General features: G+C 39.4%; 1 long non-coding RNA gene across 2 annotated transcripts; it reads right to left on the bottom strand.

The window, feature by feature from the left end:
- Positions 1–416: 416 nt before the first annotated feature.
- Positions 417–23,214, bottom strand: LOC133216344 (uncharacterized). 2 transcript variants are annotated; one of them, XR_009726625.1, is made up of 3 exons: positions 23,115–23,214; positions 1,518–1,576; positions 417–573 (listed from the first exon to the last, which is right to left on the bottom strand). It is a non-coding gene; the product is annotated as an uncharacterized LOC133216344 (long non-coding RNA). The 2 variants fall into 2 exon arrangements; XR_009726626.1 differs by lacking the exon at positions 23,115–23,214 and adding an exon at positions 20,915–21,130.
- Between the last annotated feature and the right edge of the window lie 1,058 nt (positions 23,215–24,272).

The raw sequence follows: 24,272 nt of genomic DNA, 5'->3' as shown, positions 1-24,272 counted from the left end.
TTGTTTGTTTGTTTGTTTGTTTGTTTAAGACTATCTTAAACTGTGAGTTCCATGTAGAGATTTTCAATCGTGCCTTTGCATCGAAGTTTTGGGGATCCTTTTGCACATCTGCCTTTAATACTGGAGGTTTAACAGGAGATTCTTCAAAGAGAAACCCTATGGCAGCCCCTTGCCACCTTCTCTTCAATGGCAGTGCTGCACTCTTTCTCCACCTTTACCAAGTTTCTTATCAGAGCATCCTGTACTGATCACAGAAGGTACGACAATGTTACATCCTAAGGAGAAAAAAAAAAAAAAAAGAAAGAAAATCTAGAACAGAAAGCATTTTAGAGATTAAAAACTGTCAGTTAAAGGAAATGGGAAGATATATATAGATACAGTCATTACGTTGTCCTCCGTTCATAATATTTTTTTCCATAGGCTTTTTTATTGGCATCTGGTCAGCCTGTCATGACACAGTCCAATTAAAATTATATATTATCACAGGTACCCTTTCTCTGGTGCCAACATTCCCACTGGACAGAAGATTCTTCTGACAGCACTTTGATGTCCATTATGCAGTGTTTTAATGTCCTGACAAATTTATCTTGTGTAATTTACCATCAGGGCGTTCAATCTTACAATAATAAAAAGTAGACAGCTTCATGTTTTCCATATCGTTTAAGGTATAGACTGTTTAATTTTTATTTAAACTTGTATTAAAACTGCAGATTCCTCTAATGTTTTCCTTTCCTGATCATGTTCAGAAGATATCACAGGTTTGTTCAACCATACAGATCTAAGAAAATAATCATTGTTTCAGTACCAAAAATCCAGCTTGTGTCTTGTCTCCAATGTGCTGCAGCAAGAAACTGAAAGAAAGTGCTTGGTTTAAAATCTTGTAGCTCAAAAGAGATATGCAAGTATCATAGAAGTAACATTTTTCCTGTTTTGCAGTGTGATGACAAGCAGGCAGAGATTAATAAAGCAGAAAAAATAGATCATAACATTTATAAAATTCCACTCAAAATCTGTGATAGAGCAAAAAACTTGGTAATCAGAGTTCAATACTTTCACCAAAAATCTCATTTGTCCTTTCATAAATGCCAAATAATGTCAAAAAAGGCAAGTGACTTTCACAGTACTTATATTTTCTCCTGAAAATCATCTGCAGTCAAAGTTCTGAATTCTAACCCTAAATTCGGTACTTTAGAAAATTAAAGAACTTCTATTTTCTGGAATTTCTTCAGAACCATTACATGAAGCTTGAAATATTTTTTTCTTGAGTTCTAACAGCAGGCAGCATTTCTGCTTCTCTTAACTGAGAAGGATGCTTAGCATGTGGGATAATGCATATTTTGAAACTAGTCAGAGGGAAAAGACAATGATGAATCCAAAAGAATCACCATGCACTGCTGGGATGGTGATTCACAAAGGAAGAGGATGAGAGTCAGTGACTACAGTTCTGGATATTGTTCTTCTCCCAGCATAGTTAAGTTTAATTTAAAGGCTCTTTAGCAGGAAATTTGCAAACTTACACAAGCTACCTGTGCTCCAAGAGGATCTTCTCTCACAGCTTCTGAGTGGCAAGTCTCATCTAAAACAAAAAGGCAATATGCCTAAGATCAGCTCCAAAAAACCTGAAGCTGGATTTTGCTTGTCTACGCAGAAATATACTGACATGTGCCTCTACATACCTTTATATTAACAGCAATAAACAGCCACATAGTATGTTCTAATAAATGTAATCTAAAGATGTCAGATTATGATATGCATACATAAGCCCTTTACCAAACTTATCAGTCTGTATGTGCCTCTCTTCAAATATCCTGAACTCAGCCTACAGATACATGAGGGATTTACATGCCTAGCAAAGCCCCACCAAACCCAAATCATGTTTTCTCTCTTTTACGGAAAGAATTTTGCAAGCAAGGTGAAAAACAGTTTTAAGCAGTATTTTTACTGATTTTCCATTATAATTTTATGATGCTTATAAATTCATAATTCCATACACAAGCTTATTAAGGTTGAAGGCCCGTAGGAGATTGTTTTATGAGCAACAATTTTTTTCTGAGCCTTGACTGGAATGATTATGAAGGATCCCAAGACATTTAATTCCTGTGTGGTAACAGCTGAGGCTGTCAGCAAGCCCTTATTTTGGACAGCATTCTAATAGTAAAACAGATACTTCTGGGGGCACCTATCGCTGGGTGTGGACACAAAAAATACCCACAGATTCATCAATGGATTTAATTTCCTCAGCTCTGTGAGTTCAAGGCCTGATTCTTCTTTCCTACACATTAGCCGTGCATCTTGTTTACACTGGGATAAAGAGTTCATAGTTAGGCCATCTGAATGTGATGGCTGCTATTTTTTACAGTGTATGTACCAGCCTGGACACTCCCTGTTTAGCTGTATGTTCTCAAATTAGCTGAGTCAGCTCAAAAAGAAAACCTCAGACCCTCTATATGTTACCTGGAGTTTAAATATGCCTGCAAATATCCTCGTGTTGCTCATAGGTACAAGTAGAGGAAATTTTGAAGCTACATCCCTTGGCACAGAAATGTTTTCTGCTTCACTGCATCCACCCCACACCCTGCCCACATCAACTGCAATCAGCCCAAGGCCCACTTGCCTTTACACTCCTGTTATCCTGTCAGCCATAAGACAAGCAACCTGCTTTGAGATCTTGGCAAGTCACAGAGGTTGCTCTCTGTGACAGAAAAGAAACCAAACCGAAAACCAGGGCACGTACCCATGGGTCACTGCAGGCATAGCAGACTCATGGAACAAGTGCTTTAAACAGGCAGAGGAGCAGGTATGCACCGCCTGATCACAATTCACTTTCTCACAGCAAACAGCAAAAGCCAAAAAGGCGCCTGATGAGACATTTGGGAACGACAGGGTCAGATAAAAGGAGGTTTACAAAGGGAGCAAGTGTATGAAATGTAAACCACAAAGAAGGCTCTTTTACACTGAGAAGCATGTCAACAAGACGAGCAAATTCCAGACCTCCCAGAAGGTGCTGGAGATACAAGTCAAAGGGCAGGTGGCTGTACTCTAAGTTGGGAAGTATTTGAAGCAGAAAACCCCTAGAGGTCAAGAGATCTGTGGCAGAATCAAAAATTACAATGAGGAAGGGAGGAAAGTTAAAGAAAAATAGTGGCATAAAAACTAACTTTGGAATTTCCGTTTCTTTTCATGCCCCCTTTTAACTCTTTCCCAAGGTCCTACAGTGATACTTCAAAATTTTCCATTTTATTTTCAAGCACCTATATTTACAGTATTTGCATTTTCTTATCAACATTTTGTTTCTACAGTTCCACTCACCTCTTCCACTATAATTTGCTCCTTGCACCCAGCCTGAGAGAAATAAATATGAATGAAAGCAAATAATAACATACCTTTCCTAATTTATTGCCTTCATTCAGTTTTTTCTAGTTCTCTCCTTCATTCCCTATATATAACAACCTACCCTTCCCCTCCCCCTATATTTTTTCTTTATTAGCTTCTACTTTATTTCTAATGCCTATTTATTTGCCTTTTTCAATAGCCAGAGCCTGTTTCCTAATTTTTGGTCACTCTAACCTTCTTTCTCTTTGCAGTTTGTAATACAAGCATATACACATACACTACCTTCTACCCTTCCTATATTGCTCCCCCTCTGCCAGCATACAGTCACCATCTCCACTCTGACTGCCTTGTCTCCATCCAGCTCTCCTTCCCTCGAAGAGCCGTGTCCACAGAGCGAGCCACACCTCTGCTCTGGGCACCTGGCCAGAGCATCTTTCCTGCTTGTCTTGAAGTTATGTTACACAGACAAGAGAGGTTGAGAGAAGAAGGAATAGCTGGAAACTCATTAGTCTCCTGACTGCCTGTTGAGCCTAGCTCCCACACTTTCCAATGCAGAATAAATGGAAGGAGCAGCAAGTAATCCATGCACACCACCATGGCAGTTCATCCACCAACAGTAACTGAGAGAGGCTTTGTACTTTTAGAAAGCAAGAATAGCTAAATAGTAAATATAACTTTAGCTCAGATGGAAAGATTGTGTTGGTTTTATTTAGAAGTAGGGGGAGAAGAAGAAACAACCTGGATGCACTCACATCATTATGAACCTAGATAAGCTGTAGTGTGTCCAGAGAAGTTACACCAAATGGAGCACGACACTGTCAGGTGTCCCAAAATTCTCCTGTTGTTAATGTACACCATAAGGACTGGTTTGTACGCAGGTGCACTAAAGACAAATACATGTGCATCAAGACACACACTTTTGAGCACGCAGGCTGGCAACAGTTGAAACCATTAACATTCAGGAGCTGACTTGTGCAACGTGGGAGAAAAAAAAAAGAGGCAACAAAAGAAACAACAAAATTCTCTCTTGACAGCATTGTGACAGACTTCTTCAGTTACAGAGACATTTATAGAAAAATGGTGTACTAATTAGCATTTCACTTTCCTTTGGCATTGTCACAAATTTAAATATACCCAAGATCTACATAATAATGAGAAACAGTTAATTCCTCTATTACAGGTAATTTTCCAGAGGATCACAGAAATAATTTATTGCCTACTGTGAAAAATATATGGCGGTGGTGACAGCTAGTTGCTTTCCCACCTTCTTCTTCATCTACACACAATTTTCCTTCTACTTGCAAATTAGTGTTGCACGTAATTCATGTGGCATCCGTATGAATCATGTAAACAAAAATGGTGTAATACAGCCAGCTAGCTAGACCTCCTCTGAGGTTCCTCAGTACTGCACCCAGCTTCCCCAAAACAGACAGCCCTTCCCCCTCCCTTCTCAATGTGCCAGACCTTGCATCAGTGCCTAATTTGAGGTAGGAATTAGACAGGGGAAAAAAATTGCACATGAATGAAATTGGCTTGAACAGATTTGCTCCTCCTTCCCAATATAAGGTTTTAGCCCCTCTGAACTTCTAGCTGCTAATATGTGACATGGTTAACTCCTTTTACACTGTTGGAAGGCAAAATAGGTAGTAGGACAAAAAAAGAAATATAAGGCCATAACCACAATGTCCTTACTTTACTACTACACGTAGTTATATTTTCTTCTGTCTTGGTCCTCCTTAAAACTGCTTGCATTAGCAAAACCTTCTTGTGGGAGTGGAAGGGAAAGTGTCCTCCTGCCTGTGGAAAGCTTTAGTAAAATTCAGCCTAACTGGCAGGTGGGGAGCATGGGGTGGGATTATGGGAAGATTACGCAGGAGCTAATTTATTTTTCTTAGAGAGGACTTTGCTTTTTAATGATGAGAAATTTTACTTTTTTTCTTTTTATCTTTTTAATATTTCTTTCAGTTATAATATATTGGTTGTGTTCAATTAAGTGTCACATTGCATTCAAGTCCTGATAATCACAGGCTCCTTTTTTTGGGCCATGCTACTTGTTAGATCATCTGTGAACACCCTATATCAATCATATCACATAGCACCACAGACTAAACACAATTGTTGAGATTCCCAAATAAGTGTGACTGATTTGGACCACTGGAAGCCAGCAAACAGCATATGCCCAAGTCTCCTGCAATGTTCTGAAAAATCTCTGCAAAACATTCTAAAGCCCAGCTATAACTTAAATACTTAAATATATAAAATGTTGTATTTATTATGTACATATATATATAGGCTGCTATATAGATACGTGAGAAGTGAATCAAGTCTGGTTAGAAATAATAAGCAAAGGCCAAGTAATGGAGCTGAATGGCTTATAGCTCCACTGGGAGCTGCCCAGGAATAAGAAGCACTAGCGCTGGTGTGATGCAGAGACAAAATAAGATTTTTCTATTTAGCACTGGTATCTTTCACCTGGATAAGAAGGCAAAAAAATGCAAATAAAAAAATACATCAGAATAACAAATAAGTGCAGAAAGTCACTCCGGACCTATTCTGAAACAACAGAATACACTTTAAAAAGCAGTAAAAGCAATAAAAATCCAGTCATCTTGAAAAAGGAGAGTCTTCGCTGCAATAAAGACAGTCAATAAAGAAGCTCTCTCATTTAAACATCAAATGCACATTGTTTTGCAACACCTGTTATTCAGCCATAATAGCTTTCTTAACCTGTCAAAGTGTTTAAGCTGAGGAAAAGAAATGGGCCTCCAGCTGTGCACTTCGGTGAAGAAAGCCTGAGACGAAGTGATATTAGTTTAATGAAATGTGTACAGATTGTAATTGTGGTAATAAGAGGGCAATTCCCAGAGGGGCAGGAGGAAGGTAGCGAGTGCAGTCAAGCAGAAAACAGAAGCTACAGACTGGAGAAAGAGACTGATATCCTTTGTATGGACCCTCACTGCCCAGATTGCTTGCTGACTGCACAGCCCTACCAGACCTCCTTCCCAACAAGCCCCAGGACCACCCCATGCCACAGCCTTGCTCATCTCCCTGGAGCACTCCCACAGAAGAGACCGAAAACTGTCTGGCTTTCAACAGTGGGGCCTGCCAGCATCTGTAATACAGACTCCTATATCGGCATTGGTACTGAAAAAGAGGACAACAGACAAAAGTAGCACTGGAATATACTGGTGTGTCTTCCACTGCTCTGCTCTGTTAAGCCTGAGACTCTGCAGTGCTCAGTAAGCTGCAAGGCATATTTTCCCAGGAAAAGAAATTATCAGAATCCTGGAAAAATTAGAAAGGAGGAAATCAGGCAACACAGATATTTCCCTTCAGTTTCCTAAAAGGAGGAACACTGTTGCTTCAGCTTGCTTGACCATACAAACATAACAAACCCAGTCACACCAGGCAGATTCCTACATAAAACCTGCCAATGCCCAAGTAAATCCCAGAGTTAGTCTAAAAGAAAGAAGTCAAAAGCAGCAACTCATCACATCAAGTACTGTTTACAAGAACTTTTGAGCTATGAAGTCTTTATCAGCTGAGCCTGCTGTAGTAATTTGACAGTGTAATTCAAGAAATCCATCCTTGCGGTAGTTTAGTTAGCCTGGTGTGTATCACAGAGATGTACCTGCTTCCAGGAGTATTTTCATTAGGAAGCACCTCTCTCTGTCTCTTCAGCCTGTGAATAGCTCGGCAGCCAACAAGAGCTGAGGTGGAGAGGCTGAAGGACAGACCGACTTTCTTTTCATAAATGTGGAGATATTTGGGAAATATGCGCAAAAAAAGCAACAGCTCAACTCCTTCTGGAAAACAGTGATAAACAGTAAACTAGGGAAGGCTGAAGAGGAGGGGGGTGAGAGGGAGAAGAATTTTGTGGAAGGCTCTGGTATTCAGGTTATTTCAACTTTCTTACCTGTTCTGCAGTTTATGTGCACAAGGAAAAGGCCCAAAGACCTGGGAAAGCTGCTGCCAGGCTGGAAGAAAAGTTTTGGGAATGACAGAAGAGAATGGCGAGGAGGCAAGGAAAGTCTGAAGAGGCACCAGGGCAGAGATGGAAGAAGGCTGAAAAGGGACTAATTCTTAAGACCACAGACTGCTCCTGGATACACCACAAGCTTATATAATAGAACTCTAGAGTGCCCTTCATGCTGAAGGACAGCACCAGGTAACCTCCAGAGGACCCTTCCTAACTAAATTAGTCTGAATTTCTATATGAATACTGGGCAGCAAAGGGAGGGAGGGAGAGAGGAGCAGAGTTGGAGGCAGAAAAAATGCAGCAATGAAATCAAGGAAGAATGGAATGGTCATAAGAAAAGAACTAAGTACAAGAGGGTTAAAAGAAGGTATGAGAAAAAAGGAAGAAGACTGAAAAAAACATGAGCACTGAAATGATGACCCAGAAAAGCATCAGAACAAATAAGCAGAAAAGGGAAGTATTTTATTTTATAGCCCCAAATGTAGGAGCTGAAAAGGAAAAATAGATGTCAAGCTAAAGGACAGTCCAAGTTAAAAGCTGTGTTTGAAGTTGAAGGGTAAGTATAATTTTCAGTCAGGGTCATGATTCAGCAATAGAAAAATAACAATTCATCCAGTTTCTCCTAGCAGTAATAAGTATTATGCTGCCTTCCTATTCTCAAAATTGTCTTATTTACCAGTGATACACTAGGAAAAATAAATACACAGCTTTAACAGATGATTTGCAAGAATAATGATTTTTATTTTTTTTTTAAACACAGGCAACTCGCCAATGAATGCTGTACTGCTGTCAATGAGAAAAGCAGCTGAAAAACATAATTTGGAAAGGAACCACTCATCTGGAAAGGCAAAAGTCGTCCGGGTGGTGAAATACACTCTGCCTAACACTGCTCAGAGTACTACTGAGACCCTTTTGTAGAAAAAGTATCTCTGGTATACAGTAGGGAGAGCACTTCCTACAGCTGCTGCAGGTGAGCACAAAGAGATACAGCAGACAGCAAGGGAATCTCAGCTGTTTATTTCAGATAGAATTGGAAGATTAACATGGACTATCATAGTTTCAGACCTTCTGTTTTCTAGCTCGGCAACACATACTTATGCTCCTTTTATGCAGGAACAAGTCGCAGCTGCCTGTTGCTATTTAGTGACATTAGCAAGCTGCAGACCTCTGACGGTGCCTGAGGGAAGCTTGTGAGCTTCTTAATTCATTTCCCTGATTGTAAGGAAAAGCTCACAATAAGTTGGCTGTAATTTGGTAAGACAATGTGGAGAACATGGCAACAAGATTCATCTAACAAAGAGCAACTACAGTTGCCCACAGATAAATTTCTGCTGACAATACAGATGTCACAGAGCTCCTTCCTACATGCCTTCAAAACTTCTCCAGCTATAGCTCTTGATCCAGGCTAACTTGGCAGACACAGCTAGCAAAAAATGCTATGTGAAAGGGACTGGAGATCAAGGGAGGGATGTAAGGCAGCTTTCTACTTTTCCATCCCATGACCCTTTTAATGATGGTTGAGGGAATTGCTCAGACTTCTCCAGCTGAGGCCTCGGTTGCGATGTGACACCATCACCTCTCATCAGTCACATCTCCTTCTAAGCCAGAATGTCACAAAAGACAATGTGACTGATGCAACCTGACACACCATGTCATCATGCCAGGTCTGCCAGCTGGGAAACTGAGGAGGGTGGAGAGTAAGAGAAAGGATGAGAAGAGGAAAAAATAAAATAGAAGAAACAAAACAGGCTTCACAAAAGGTATTCTTCAGAGTTGCCACGTTTAGGGGGGAAGGTATTCTGTCTTTAGCAAAGGTTATACCACCTACGAAAGGCAAAACCAAAGATGCAGAGCAGAAAGGCCTATGACAGGTTTAGGCAGACCTTCCATAGTGAAAGAAGGGACATAGCAAGGCAGACAACTCTCTGTGCTGTTTTAGAAATCCACCTTTCTCTCTCTTATCCCTGCTGAAAAATTGTGCAAACACACTGAGTCTTTCCTTAAAGTCCCTAAGGACTGGTCACATACATCAGACATGTTTTCCAAAGTGAAAAAGCAGAGAAAGAGACATTTATTTATCTTTTCCTCAAAAGTATTAAAGTAATTTTAATTCAAGATTATGCATAATTATGAAAATAAGTATACACTCATACATTTCTGCAGTACGTACATTAATATTTGCTGGAGAGAGAGAGACATTTGGGATTAAGCTCTCCCTTTGTTGGAGAAAACCTCATTGCTTCTTCACTGCAAACCGGTAAAGAAGCTGTTTAAAACAAGAGGATTTACCTTGTAAAAAGTCTTCTCATACAATCAGATTCTGCAACAAAAAATCCTACAAATCACAGGAGCTTCAGCTAATGGTATCCCAGCCAATGCCACTTCTGCCATAAGTGAATGATTTGCCTCAGTCATGATTTAACAAATCTAAGACAGCCATATAGATAAATATAGCAAAGAAAAGGCACAAAAACTTTTTGCCAGTCCCAAGTCTAATTAGAACAACTTACTGCTTTTATTTTCTTAATTTTTCCATCTGTCCTGTAACCCAAATAGCAACAGCTGGATGCTTGCACATAAAAAGTTGCAGCATCATGCAGCCACACGATTGGAAAATCAAACAGTGGAATATCCACATCAGTTTCTCTCCAGCTTTAGCTAAGCTATATGTTAAATATTGACCCAGATTTTATTAAGTTCCATCCCTGTTTTTGAACAAGAAGCTTCTTCACACAGAAAATGGCGCCATTGAGATGCCAGAGTAATTGTCTGCAGAAACAATGCAATACATATATTTGCAATATAACAAGCATTGGGCCTGCCAGTATCACCAATAGAAGAAGTTTTAGCCAAGTAAGATCAGCTTGAAATTCTGGCACATTACATGTTGTAGTTTTTGTTTCTATTTTCATAGCTAAATGCCAGTTTGAATCTGCAAGAAATACTGCTCAAGTTCCATTACCTATTCTACAAATTCCCAACATGTCAAGTACCAGTATTAACAATGGGAGTTTCCTGATTTTCTAATGCCTTAATTACAAATATTAATGTTTTAAATACCAAAACAGGTGAAAGTTGAATGTTACTGTCAGCAAAAATCACGTCTTCCTTCTTCCTCCATAGATTGTGCTGAAACGTGCAGTCAGCCTGAACTGTCCTCATTGGGCAGCCCAATATGCAGGCAGGCATTGTTGTCTAGTCCTTCTCACTTATCAGTCAGCTTTGGGCAATTTAGCTGCTGATGCCAATCATTGAGTGAGAGGTTTTATAGTGACACCTGCCTGTCAGTGAGTCTGTCTGTGTCTGTCTTCCCGGGCAATTTTTTTTTCTTAAATGCCAGTTTGTTTAACTCTAGTCCAGTCACAACTGACAACTACAAGCCATGGTAGTGTTGCCAATATAAAACAAGAAATGAGAAAATCTATTAAACACAAAAACATTTCATTCTGATTGTCCTGATTGGGTTTAGTTCTCCCAGTGTTGTCTGGGACCCACCCAGACCCTCCCCAAAGGCTTTTCCTTACAATCCCTTTGTGCCCCACGTTGGGCGCCAAAAAGAACTGTCGTGGTTTAAACCCAGCCAGACAGCTCGTTCAATCACTTCCCACCCCCTTTTCTTCCCTCTTTCTTTCCTTCCCCTCCCCCCCCTTCCCCACTCCCAGGGGGATGGGGAGGAGAATCGAAAGAATTCAACTGCCACGGGTTGAGACAAGAACAGTCCCACAACCAATGTACAACACAAATCACCACCGCCACCGCCACCACCCCCAGCAACAATAAGAAAAAATAATAAGGGAAGAGAATACAATAACACCCACTGAAAAACAAGCCTGACCCAGACGAGCCTGCGTCCTTCCAGATAACTCCCAGTTACCCCCCTGGGCATGATGTGCTGTGGTATGGAATACCTCTTTGGCTAGCTTGGGTCAGGTGTCCTGTCTCTGCTTCCTCCCGGCTTCCCTCCTCCCTGGCAGAGTATGAGACTCACAAAGTCCTTGGTCAGGGTAAACATGACTTAGCAACAACTGAAAACATCGGTGTTATCAGCTCTGTTCCCAGGCTGAAAGTCAAAACACAGCACTGCACCAGCTACCAAGAAGGAGAAAAATTGACTGCTACTGCTAAACCCAGGACACTGATTTAGCCTCAGGGTACACCATCCTCAGGGACTGACCCAAGTTCATTGCTGATATCAATAAATTCTTTTTATTGCCTCGTTGTTTTTTTGTTTTAATTGATTTTGTTGTTAATATCACACCAACCATTGTTTGTAGATGACCCACAACCAGCCAGGTTGTGGTTGTAGAGAGCCCAGTACTTCAGTTATGGTACAGCTCCCTCCTGTTCACTAACAGATTCTTGTCCAAAAGACATTCACTAGCCCAATTCAAAACACAAGGTCTTGATTCCATTTTGTGAAAGTTACCCAGTCTATATTATTGGCTTTCCTGCTTACTACTGGTGAAGTACTTCAAAGTTTCACCACCTAAACAACACTGCTGACTTCAGTATTGCCTGCATGCTACTTTAAAATTAAATTCATGTTTAGACTGAGTTTACTGATTTCTTATCTATGGTATTTGTGAAAGTGCTGAAATGTTAGCTCTCAAAAGATATTACATATGAGTGTAATTACTGGGGGAAAGAAGGCAGGAAAAGGAAAGACCAGTGCAGATTTGGAACCACAGATTTGAAACCTTTGAAAGGCCAGTACCTTACAGACTGCATTAAGGGCCCCCAGAATTAAAACCACAACCATGAGAAGAGATGCACACAGCCCAGAGATATACCATTTATGAGATGGAGAGAAAGTCTCCTATAGAGACCATTCCCAGTGCTTCAGCAATCCATCCTGCCATGGAGAACAGGGTGGCCACCCAGCCCTTAGCACTCTGGAGAGCTATCCACCACTGCTGTTAGTGTCAGCATCATTTGTTGTGATACAGAGCAAAAGTAACTTATGTGCATTGTTACATTCTTATCTCTTATACAAGTGACTGAGTGATCATGTCTGGACACAGCTTTCATTCAAAAGCTAAACACAATGAAGCTACAAATATTCAGCTGAAATTTCAAATAAGTACAAATGTAAGTTTGTACATTCAGCTTCAGCCTTACCTTCTTTTTAAGTTATTATTAGGTAATCACTTTTACAAGTAAATATAGTAACAAGATCAGTCACCAAAACTCAATATGTAACTGCAACGCTTTAAAATAATTATTTCAAAGCTATTGGTAACCAAAGTTTACCATTAAGAGAAAAACCATACCTAGTCAGAATAGTAAAAATTGAAAATAGCAAATGTTACCAACAGTTCTCTCATAGTAAAGCAGGGACAACAGTTAAAATTCAGAAACAAGAGATGAAACCTTGGTCATGGAATGTAAGTCCAAATATCACCACTTCCCCTGGTCCAGTGTAGGACACAAAACATACCAAAAGTACACGACAGAGATGAGAGGCAGTTTGCTTAAAAGAAAAAGAAATTCAGATCAGGTTCCAATGTTCAGATATCAGGTCCATCAACACTACAGCCTTATTCCTTTACCACTGCCTTTGAAGGAGACTGAAGCCAGCAGCCTGGATATGAAATGCTGTTTCTACACAACCACCAAGATTTGTGTTTCAGATTCTATTTCTGTTTATGCCACTCTTATTTTTAATTTCCTCCTTTGTAAAAACCTACACTTTTATCTCAAGCTTCTAGCCAGCCAGATAGTTTTTCTATCTTTCTGTGTATTTGGCACTGGACTGAAATGAAAATTAATAATCCATTTGAAAAATGTGCCTGTACCTGTATGTACTAGTGAGGCTGGAAGACCCTATTAACAGAGCAGTCTATTAATATTATGCAATTACAAAAAAAATTCCCTCAAGTAGCACCGTTGGGTTTTAGCCCAACTTTAGAAGACCCACGGTGCTAAAGCCACAGTCCAGAATTACAACTGAGTGCAAAAAAAAAGAAACATAGCCCTAGAAGGAATGCTGACTGCCAATAGACCTGCCTTTTTAGCTTCCTTCTCATTAATTCACCTTCTCTTTCTTTATTCCACTATTTTTGTCCCTTCCCAGATTTACTTTACATTTTTCCTCCTGGAACTTGGCAAAGTCTTCCTTCCCTCATGCTCTTTTTTTTTCTTTTTTTTTTTTAATATTCTCTCTCTTATTCCAACAAATGCTCCACAGCAGACAGATTCATTCATCTTTAGCACCTTATCTGGTGGAGCATATGTTTCTTTTCTTTGAGGTCAGATTAACTATTCCTTATAAATGGTACAAAGAAGAAATATGTGTTGGCAGCAAGTTCTGCTACCCTTAGCCATCATTTTTGTCCACTGCATTAAGCCAATTTAACATGCTTAAACATGCCTTTTGTCAACAGCAACAAAAGCAAAAAGCAGCTGAACTCTAGTTAATAAATCATTTTCTGGAGATAGAAAGCTCCTAAGAAATATGATGCCAAGTAGTTACTGCATGTTATTCTTACAGAAAGGAAAATGAGGAGAAAAAGTTTAACCAGCTTTCTGTAATTATAAAGAGTGCTTTCTGTATATGTCTGTGTGCATACTCTTTAGTTATAAAAATGAGCACAGTGAAGTCTGGTATGTCCTGTTAGACATGGAGTCACAAATACCATTTCCTAATTAGAGAACCTATTCCCTGGCATTTACATTTGAAACATAAGTGTCTATCCTACTCGGCCAACTGCTGCAGCTTTTAGGTACATATACATATGTGTTTGTGTGTACATTAAAATAATAGGTAAAATAATACAGACTATAAAACCCTGGATCACAGGACAGGGAACCACAACATTTTCCACTGGCTCAAAGCTTTCCCTGTCCACAGGAAAGATTTGACAACCATAATAACCAAGAAGCAGTTAAAAAGAAGTCAAGACGGTTTAGAAGCTACTATTTTAAAACCAGAAAAATCATTAGTTTAATGGCTGGGATGGAACAAATTTAAGTGAAAATAATAAATGCTGATTAAGCACCATATCATTAATCTGTTATTAATCTGCACTGGTTATCTAAAAAGATCAAGAACAGACAGGAAGAACAGAAGGAAGAAGGTGTCCTTCACCTTTTCTAGCTACCCTAGCCTTGTTTCAGATGGTCAGTGTAAGCAATAATATACAAAATACAGATTTCATACCAGGACTACTGTGTTACACCATGTGCAGACAAATATTGTAGGAATATATTTACACCTTTTCAAGTCTGGTGAGACAAGCATTACAAGCTCCTGTAAGCTAGGTACGACCTACAAAAGGGCCCTTATACATTGTAAGCAAGCAGGATTTTCAATCAATTTATCTGCCTTATCTACCTCCTGCCAAATATGCTGCCCAGCTGTCAAGTTTTCAGAGACAGCTCCTACATTTCTTTCTATTCTCAGAGCACATCTCATCTGCTGAGGTAAAGTAAGCAGGCTGCGTCTGAACATATCCGTCTCTGTCCCATTACTCAAAACCAGCACCTTGTTACCCTTACTAAAGAGAAAGAGACTTGCAAATCTGTTTTTGTATGGTATACATGGTTCTGAGCAAAAGACACAACAAAATTAACTTCAAAATCCAAGATACAATTAATTTTGAGACAATTCTATGTCATCAGGGGAGTGGTATTAAGTAGAAGGAGAAGTAATACCTAGAGTTGTTGTTCTGGCTGTGCTGCATTTCTAGCATGGAGAGCTTTGCTGGTTTGACAGACTGGAGTGCACGCACTGAAGGTTGTAACAGCATCATCCAAATTACATGCAACTGTTGAAACAGTTTCATGTCATTGCCTCCCCTTCTGAGGTTTGGGGTTTTTTTTGCCACTTACTTTGTTCCAGTGCTAACCCTTCTTTCCTCCTTATATTACAATTGATATAATCTTCCGAAAGCAATTAGAATGGAAATTGGAATTTTGTCTGGCTTCAGTGTTAGATTTCTGTAACAACAGGAAAGTAGGAACCAAAATGAAGTTTTTATAAGTACTGAATTATATATATATTAAAAAGTTACTAGTTTATGAAGTCATTTAGGAAACTTTATATAAGAGCTTGTACTAGAAAATTTATATAAAACAGAAGTCACCAATGAAAAGCAGGAATCTGGCTTCTTCCACGTTCAAAGTAATTTAGTTTTAATTGCATATCCACACACACTGTGGCTGGTATTTTCAGAGCTTTGCAACACATTTAATGAAAAATAAAAAAGGTAACCATTGATTGAAAAAAAGTTTAGACAGTTAATAAATTTCAAACACAAGGCTTTTTCATTAACCATGACTACTCTTACATCTCCAGTGCTGTTACCTAATTTTGCCAAGGGAGAAAAGCACAGAGCACTATTACCTACAGTTTACCATTTCCTTTCTAAAACTCGATACAGGTGCAACTAGGAGTATCTTGCAAATTCCAAGCAAAGCCATTATTTGCTGCCTGTCTTCTGTACCTCAGTGAATAGCCATTCACTCCCAGGAAAGAAAAAATATAAACAAACCAACCAACCAACCCCAAACCTCAAGTATTTCCACAGGTGGATTGGAAAGTCCTGCCACCAAGGAATTTTGATTTATAGTGGGGACTTCACCTGGCAACTAAAAGTAGATGTGTTTGCATATAATAAAAATGAGAGTAATGGGAGCTGGAAAAGACACTTTGGCCCAGATCACAAGTAGTGCTCAAGGTGCTTGGTATAACTGGAAACAAAAGCGATGTAAAGGTAGATGTGGAATATTTGAGTGCTTCTCCCACCTTTGAGACCACTCGGCTCTAGGCAAGACAAGTTATGAATTAGAGAAGTACTGTGTTTGCAGAGAAGGACCGCATAGAGAGGTACAAAAGACCAAATAAAGCAATACACGCTGTTTCTGCCCGCCCCCCCCAATAAATTTTTAATGAATTTTGAGTCTCTGAAACACTAACTGAGAATAGGGTATAATTCCAGATACTACCAGATTGTGTTGTGTACACCTCGCTCCCCTCCCCACTGCCCAAGTTTGTTACTAGGCTTGCAGAAGGTAGTAGAACCCCTAAGTTTAGCCTCTCTCACTTCTTCCCTCACAGGACCTGAACACCATCTTACACTGCTATGAAGTTTGTGCTTAATTTTCTTTACTATCCTACATCTAAGCTGAAAGGCAACAGGCTATTTTATCCAACACAACCTACTTCAGGCAAGGAAAGAATAAGCATTTCACAGTTATCACCTCCAAACACTGCTTTTTGTTTCTAGTCTTACAAGGACCACTCTAACCAGCAACTCACCCACCTAGAACAAAAGTCATTTATTGAGATAGCAGTCTTTTATTTTTTCCCCACCTTTTACCTACAGAGAAGACAGGTTTAGACCAGACAACACTACTTTTATTGGTACATGTCTTGCAGGCCATTGAATCACTAGTATATAACACTGACAAACCCACACCTTGGGTTTCTCCATACCTCTTGGTGGGATTAATACAGGGTGAAACTGTCGCAAGCCTTCGCACATGTCAGCTGCAGCAGTTCTGACTTCAGGCAGCAGATGGCAAACCCAATCCAAGGTCACAGCACTGGGAGAACTGGAAAGCAGTGGATGTAGTCATGACAAACTGGTACGTTTGCAAGTGGGATTGTGTTCAAGAAACAGTTGTACATTTGGGGAAACCTATGGCACTTAATTCAAGCCTGATCCTACACTTGCTGTCAGCAAGAGGGAAAAAGGAGGCAATCTCAAACACACTCTCCGTCCATGCTGTCCCACATCCCAAGAGCACTGCCAAAGTTCAAAAAAAGGATTGCTTTCCCTTTGAGCTGCAGTCAAGTGATCAATGCGAGTATAATGTGTAGAGTCCTGCATCTGGGCAGGAACAACCCCAGGTTCCAGTATAGGATGGGGAACGACCTGTTAGAGAGTAGTGTAGGGGAGAGGGACCTGGGGGTCCTAGTGGACAACAGGGTGACCATGAGCCGACACTGTGCCCTTGTGGCCAAGAAGGCCAATGGCATCCTGGGTTGTATTAGAAGGGGGGTGGTTAGCAGGTCGAGAGAGGTCCTCCTTCCCCTCTACTCTGCCCTGGTGAGACCTCATCTGGAATATTGTGTCCAGTTCTGGGCCCCTCAGTTTAAGAAGGACAGGGACCTGCTGGAGAGAGTCCAGCGCAGGGCAACTAAGATGATTAAGGGAGTGGAGCATCTCCCTTATGAGGAAAGACTGAGGGAGTTGGGTCTCTATAGTTCAGAGAAGAGGAGATTGAGGGGTGACCTTATTAGTGTATATAAATATATAAAGGGGGAGAGTGTCACGAGGATGGAGCCAGGCTCTTCTCAGTGGCAAACAATGATAGGACAAGGGGAAATGGGTACAAACTGGAACACAAGAGGTTCCACTTAAACTTGAGAAGAAACTTCTTCTCAGTGAGGGTGACAGAACACTGGAACAGGCTGCCCAGGGAGGTTGTGGAGTCTCCTTCTTTGGAGACATTCAAGACCCGCCTGGACACGTTCCTGTGTAACCTTATCTAGGTGTTCCTGCTCCGGCAGCGGGATTGGACTAGATGATCTTCTGAGGTCCCTTCCAATCTCTAACATACTGTGATACTGTGATAATCACCATTATGTCTCAAGCCCTGTGATTCAGAAACTTTTAACAGACCTCTAAGAGGCATTCACAGGAAACATGTTTATTCTAAAGATGGAAGGACTGCAATGGAGTTTCTGGGCTCTTCCAAACAGGCAGATTTTGGCTTTTCTCAGACTACACCTGAGAAGCACATCACTGACCCACAGACAAAAGCACAGGGAAAGCCAATATCCAGCCAACTCTGAGTGGGGTTTTGCAGTAGTATTTCCCAAAAATACTTTTAGCATTTGTATACAGCAAATAATTTCTGCTGGAAAGACATTCATTTTTCAGCTGATGTCATTCTGTGAACATTTTTATCAACCACAAATAAAAGAGGTAGCAGGAATTTTGGTGCCTTTTACTTGTCCAGTCTCTACGAAATAATTTTTTTGTTAAGTTTAATCGCTCTATCAAAGCAGCATGTGTTGTCCCTCAGCCTATTCAGCTAATATATGCACATTTGTAGAGAATGTCAAGTTTCTTTGATAGCACAGATAAGGGAATATTTTAAGATCTTTAAAGAATTAGTCCTTATCATAACAATAATGATGATGAATAGAATTATACTGTACTTTTCACTCAAATCAGATTTTTAAAAAATGAGAAATCATGGAATCGTCATTAACAGGTTCAGCAAATTTTGATCTGATCCATCAATATCTGACAGAGACATTTGTGATGACACAATTTATTCCACGGAAAAAAAACCAAACAAACAAAAAAGCCTCTTTCAAAGATTAATGATTTCCTTTGGGTCTATCTAAGCAATCTTATTTTAAAATCTTCAAGGAAATTTCAAATTCAGAACAACTGCAGAATTTTGAACAGTGGGATGTGGAAAAAACAAATCTACCTTGGTTTTGTATGTCAAGTCAAATAATCTGCTCTCATTCACTGTGCTTCTATACAAAAGCTAGCATACAATATAGCCATGTAGAACTTCATACCCATAAACATGGAAGTAAATATACTGTTTACCTCCAGTGTTATATGTTTCATAATTAAACAGGTTATGTCAATATCTAACTATTTGTAGCTCCATGGCCAATCTTTTTCAAGTCCAAGTAGTAATTACAGAGCATGATATTTTTTAAGGTTTTTTGGGTTTTTTGGGGGGAAGTGGAGTTTGTTGTTGGTTGGGGTTTTTTTTTGGGGGGGGGTTGGTTGGTGGGGTTTTAAATGGAGCAGTATTTAATAATTTTTCTCCCCTAGTATAAATCATCATCAACATGATGCATCTTCCCAGGATGGCACTCTTGTCTGAGTGTTAACCAACAAATGCACCAAATATCTAAACATCATTTTTGATCATTTTTATCCATTAAAAAAGTACCTTCATAGCAATGCTCATGCCAAGTAGCTCATTTGTGCAAATAAATTGGTCAACTACACAGTTATTCTATTTGCATTTATTCTCAAAATATAGCTAAAGAAATAAGGCACATCTTGCTACATATGCTGATCTGCGACAGGATGTTACAACCAAAGGATTCTTTTCCTTGCCCTATGTACTGCTAAGAAAGGACATTGCTGGATGCTGTACAAGACAAATTAGTGCATAACCTTCCACATCAGGTTTACCAAACTGTTTAAAAAGATGAAATGCAGTGGTAGGCCCAAAACCAGAGTTCAAAATGCACACTTCCCCCCCACGCACACACCACCTGTTTTGAATGCAGCTATTAACTGTGACTCTCAAAAGAAGATGACAGTAAGGCTTCAAGTACCAGGATGTGTGATTAGACTGATTGCAGGAGTAGCCTTTTTATCTCAAATCACAATTTTTTTCCCCATTTTTTTTAAAGCAGCTCCAACATCATTTCCACCACCAGATTTGAAATGCTGTCCTTGCACACCAATGTATCTCTAACCTTAACCCCACTTTCTGCCCCAGTATGAAAACAGATGGTCACACCTCATTCAATTTAGCATCTCTTGCTTTTTTTTCTTTCCTTCTGATGATCCTCTGTGAATCATACCAGTTAAGCTAAATCACAGTATTTAAACTGCTTTGGAGCTATAAACAACACTCCCTTGGGTTTTCTGTGGCTCTGAACTTTACCAGGCATCATAATTTTAATTTATATACCTGACCACAAACTCTCATCTCATCCTCATGAAACCTAATTGGTAAAGGATTACTGTCTCTGGACAAGCTTGAGACTGCCAGCAAATTAGAACAGATGCTGTAGATCCAGAACACTTTCAAAATGACAGTGCATCAGATTTCTATTCTCTGCTGCTCACCATTACCATTAAATATCCAGCAGCCATAAAATACAAATGTGGAGAATTCTACGGAATATAACGTGTAACATTTTGCAGTGGGGGTGGGTCCCATAGCCATTGCTTGCCTTCAAAGCACCAGGAATTTTTGTAAGAAATTTTTAAGGAAAATATCACAAAATGAAAATATCACAAATGTCACTTAGCAATAAGATTACTACCACAGATTTGACCAAGTCTTCTGTAGCTTTTCACATAACTAAAACATTCCACCCAAAACTTTTAATACAGAGTTCTGTACAGCATTTGATCAAATGCAAGTGTCAGATTCATATAGTGAGGGGAAAAAAGAAGATTAAAAAAAAATAAAGATATAAAACTTTTTTGTGTGGGATGTATTTTTGAATCAACTTGTACACGGTTGCTTAAAATACTTGCACACATGATAGGCTCTTTGAAGATCAATATAGACAATTCCTAAATAAAAAATAGCCATTGTAGACTCAATGATAATATATTTGCAGTGAAAGCATGTACAGTATTTTGAAGCCTACAACAAATAATTTTCCTCTTGAGCATTCAACTGTCTCTAAAATATTAGCAGGGGAAAAGAGAACAAGACAAATATAGAGATGCCACAAAAAAAAAGAAAAGAAAAAAAAGAAAGAAAATCTTTTCCTAAAGATGGGAAAAAAAACCCTATTTTTTTTTTACAGTCTCATGTTAGAAACTGGCAAGTCTGACACAGCTTAGATTAATTTAAAATACTTTGCTTTACCAGTGCAACATATATGAGGCATTTTTGGTAGATTGAGAAGACTTGTCTCAGAGATGAATTTGGAATTCAGCTTTTGAAATTCAATTTGTTTAGTAGCAGGGTTCACAAGTGATTCCCATGGCTGTCTGTACAGCTTTCATTTACATTTTTACCACACCTTAGTGCAATTCAATCTGAACACTAGGCAAGATCTTCCATGTGGCAAAAATCCAGAACTGACTCTGAAAAGAACATACAAATTTTAATGGACAACCTTATTTTTGCCCATGTCCTTTAATTTTAAACAAAGGAGCTTGTGTATAACACACTCCTTCATGTGGGTATTGGTAAAATGTTTTTCACATTAGAAAACAGATTTGTGCATACCAAATGCACTCCAAAGGTATTGTGTACAAGCTGAGACAGCCAACTGAAAAACCTGTGTTAGTCTCAACAAGACCACAGAAAACTCTGCTAGGTTCCTCGATCACCACATTACTAATTCAATGCAATGCAGGAATGCCATGGAAGAACCAAAAGATTATTCTTGGAGGGAAATTATAAGTTTATACCTGCTACATTCGGCGGTTACTTTTCCTTGCACAAGAATTTTTCTATATAATGAGGCAACTTTTTCCTGAAATAGAAGGAAGTGGGAATTTGGAAAAGTCAAAGTTCAGGGGAGAAAGAGGATTCCAGGATGTGCAGAGACCCCCTTGCATATTATCTCAGCTTTTATCTTCATAATCTTAATACTGATGTACAAAGCTCAGTCCTATAAATATCCTTTTAGAAGCGTTTTTTCTGCTGTGGTAGCCACCGCATTCTCAATCTCTGTGAAAGCAGAGATGATGGTAAGAGGGTAAATCTCTGCTACTCTTCAGAAAGCAAACCAACACTGGTTATCTAATCAAATTAACATCTGAGGGGCAGCTCAAGGCTCCTAAAATTTTCACCTAGGGAACTAAAACCTTACATTGCAAGCCTCCTGTCTAGGTCACTAGTTACATCCCATTAGTGAGAGACCATAGCATGACCAGCCACTGCTCCGTTCTGCTCACAAACAGAAGTTATGGTCGGGACTGTCAGGAAGGCCCACAAGAGCAATGGCAACAACAACTGCATGCTCCAGTTCTCATGAGTCCCATTCAGATACATCATAAATGCACCATTTGCAGCACAGCCTTTTCTCATCATCTAGATCCACGCACCGATACCCCCAAATTCCATTTTTTTTTCCAAAATTATACATCTCACGCAAGAGAAAAGGTGGGAAATTATGCTTTACACATAAACAGTGTTTAGCTCTGAAGGGAAATCACCCAATGCGGCTGCCTCTGCTAATCTTAATGATTATCCAGACCGACAAAAAAATCTTGAGCATACACTGTTACCCATACATTCAGAAGTACATACACACACCCAAACACAACAAACTGAGTTGCCAAAATCTCTAGCCAAACACATTCCTGAACCTAGTTATTTAACCCTGGTAAACTGGCATATGTCAGGACACAAGCAACTCGCCATGTAAGTTCAGAAATCCAGAAGCTCCTTATACAGGTGGGAAGTCATAGGGTGGTTTTCCCAACTGTGGTAACAAAATTACAAAGGTTAGCCACAGACAGATTGAAAAGTTGATTTTAAGATGAGATCTAATAAGCATATTTTAAAGCTACACTATTTTAACATTTGTGATGTGTTTGTGCTGGCTCTTTAAATCTTGTTTCTCTTGTTAACAATGCAACTTTGTAATATTTTTTAAATAAAATGCACGTGATGGCATTTATGTGCCTAAATGCGTGAAGAGCAGCAGAATTTCATAGCCAGAAATGTAATGTTAGCACTTACACCATCAAAACATCGTGGCTATGCTCTTTGAAAATCTGCACTATTTATAGCTATGTGTGCTGTAACTGAAGTTCACCCAATTAGCCAGAAACAAATCCATTAGAGAAAGAGAGCATTTTATGAGGTAATACCACTCAGAACAATTCCAATCTGAAAGGACACTCAATAGCACAACACATGCTTACATTTCTTGAAAATCCTTTGATTTTCAAGGAATTTTAAATTTGAAACATTGCAAGAGAAATATCACTAGCTGCAGGATTCATTGTGCAACACATGCAACCTCCTCTGAAGGCGTGAAACACATGCACACATTTCTACATTAAATGTCCTAGCCAGATAAGGCAACAGCTCACGCCATGATACTCACCAAGCCAACCCCTTCAAGTATGAAATCTTGCCTTTTGGGCATGCTCAGCTCAGATGGCCTCAATTCCTTTATCTTCCCAGGTCTTAGGAAAACACCTGCCCAGGTGAAGCAGATCACTACCCTTCCGACCAAGGTTAACAATATTGCTTGCCATCATGGGCTTGTTTCTACAACTACAAGTTTCTAAATTTTGATTTGTAGGTTTAGCTATCAGTTTAAGGTTACAAAATTTGAGCTGCTCCCAATTCAAACCAACAAGCCAAAGGTGCACTCTCTTGTACAGTTCTATACACCCTTTCTTATTCTGAACACTCAACCATACACTGATGTAAATAGTTTTTCCTGAAGCTTGATGTTCCCAAGAGGCTTATAATACTAATGAGAAGCTGTTAATGTTTAATTTTGCTTGTAAAGCATAGGTGAGCAGGTGCACTTTAAAGCATAAAATGAAATATTAGAGGCAAAGTATTTCTTATTTATTATCAGAAGGTTTACCAGACTTAAAAGATTTCAGCTCCGCATTAGTGGGTATTTTTGTCACTCTCCCTAAAGAACTGGTAACATTTAGCCAAGCTCTAGGAGTAACCTTTAAGATGCTGCTTACAAAGGCACCCCAAGGGATACATGGGCTGAAAACTTTGCTGATGGAGGGAGGAAGGAGGGAGAACTGAGCATGCAGAAAGTACTGTTCTTCATTTGTGGTCTGTTACATGCAGACAGCTAGTTAATCTAAAGGAAGACATACTGTAGCTAAACATTTTAATTATGTCTCTTAGGTATGTGTCTGCAGGCTCTCAGAACACAATATTAAAATCAAAGCAAAAAGCACCACCTCTAGAAATGGAAATAATCATTAACTGAAGCTAGACAGACAAGATTGAGATTTTTCTCAAAGAATCTTCAGTCAAGCTAGAAACATGGGAGGTTATAGAGGAGAAACATCTGTATTTGCAAGTCAGGTGCAGACAGGGAGGGAAAGATTAATTTATCAACTTATATATGTGGTGTAAGTCTATTTATTGCTACGTTAGTGGTTTTAATGACTATTAGATAGTCCAACCATTTTACCTAATTTCACTTGAAAAAAAACCCTGCCCCTATAAATGATTTTTTAAAAGCCCTCTTTCATCTAGAAAGTGTATGCTTCCCCACATGAAA

The sequence above is a fragment of the Neopsephotus bourkii genome, unplaced genomic scaffold (assembly GCF_033783945.1).
Source record: "Neopsephotus bourkii isolate Nb327-2 ecotype Australia unplaced genomic scaffold, CSIRO-AGI_Nbou_v1 NB_1037, whole genome shotgun sequence".
NCBI lineage: Eukaryota > Metazoa > Chordata > Aves > Psittaciformes > Psittacidae > Neopsephotus > Neopsephotus bourkii.
The sequence above is the reverse complement of the archived record's forward strand: the minus strand, read 5'-3'. Positions and strand labels throughout refer to the sequence as shown.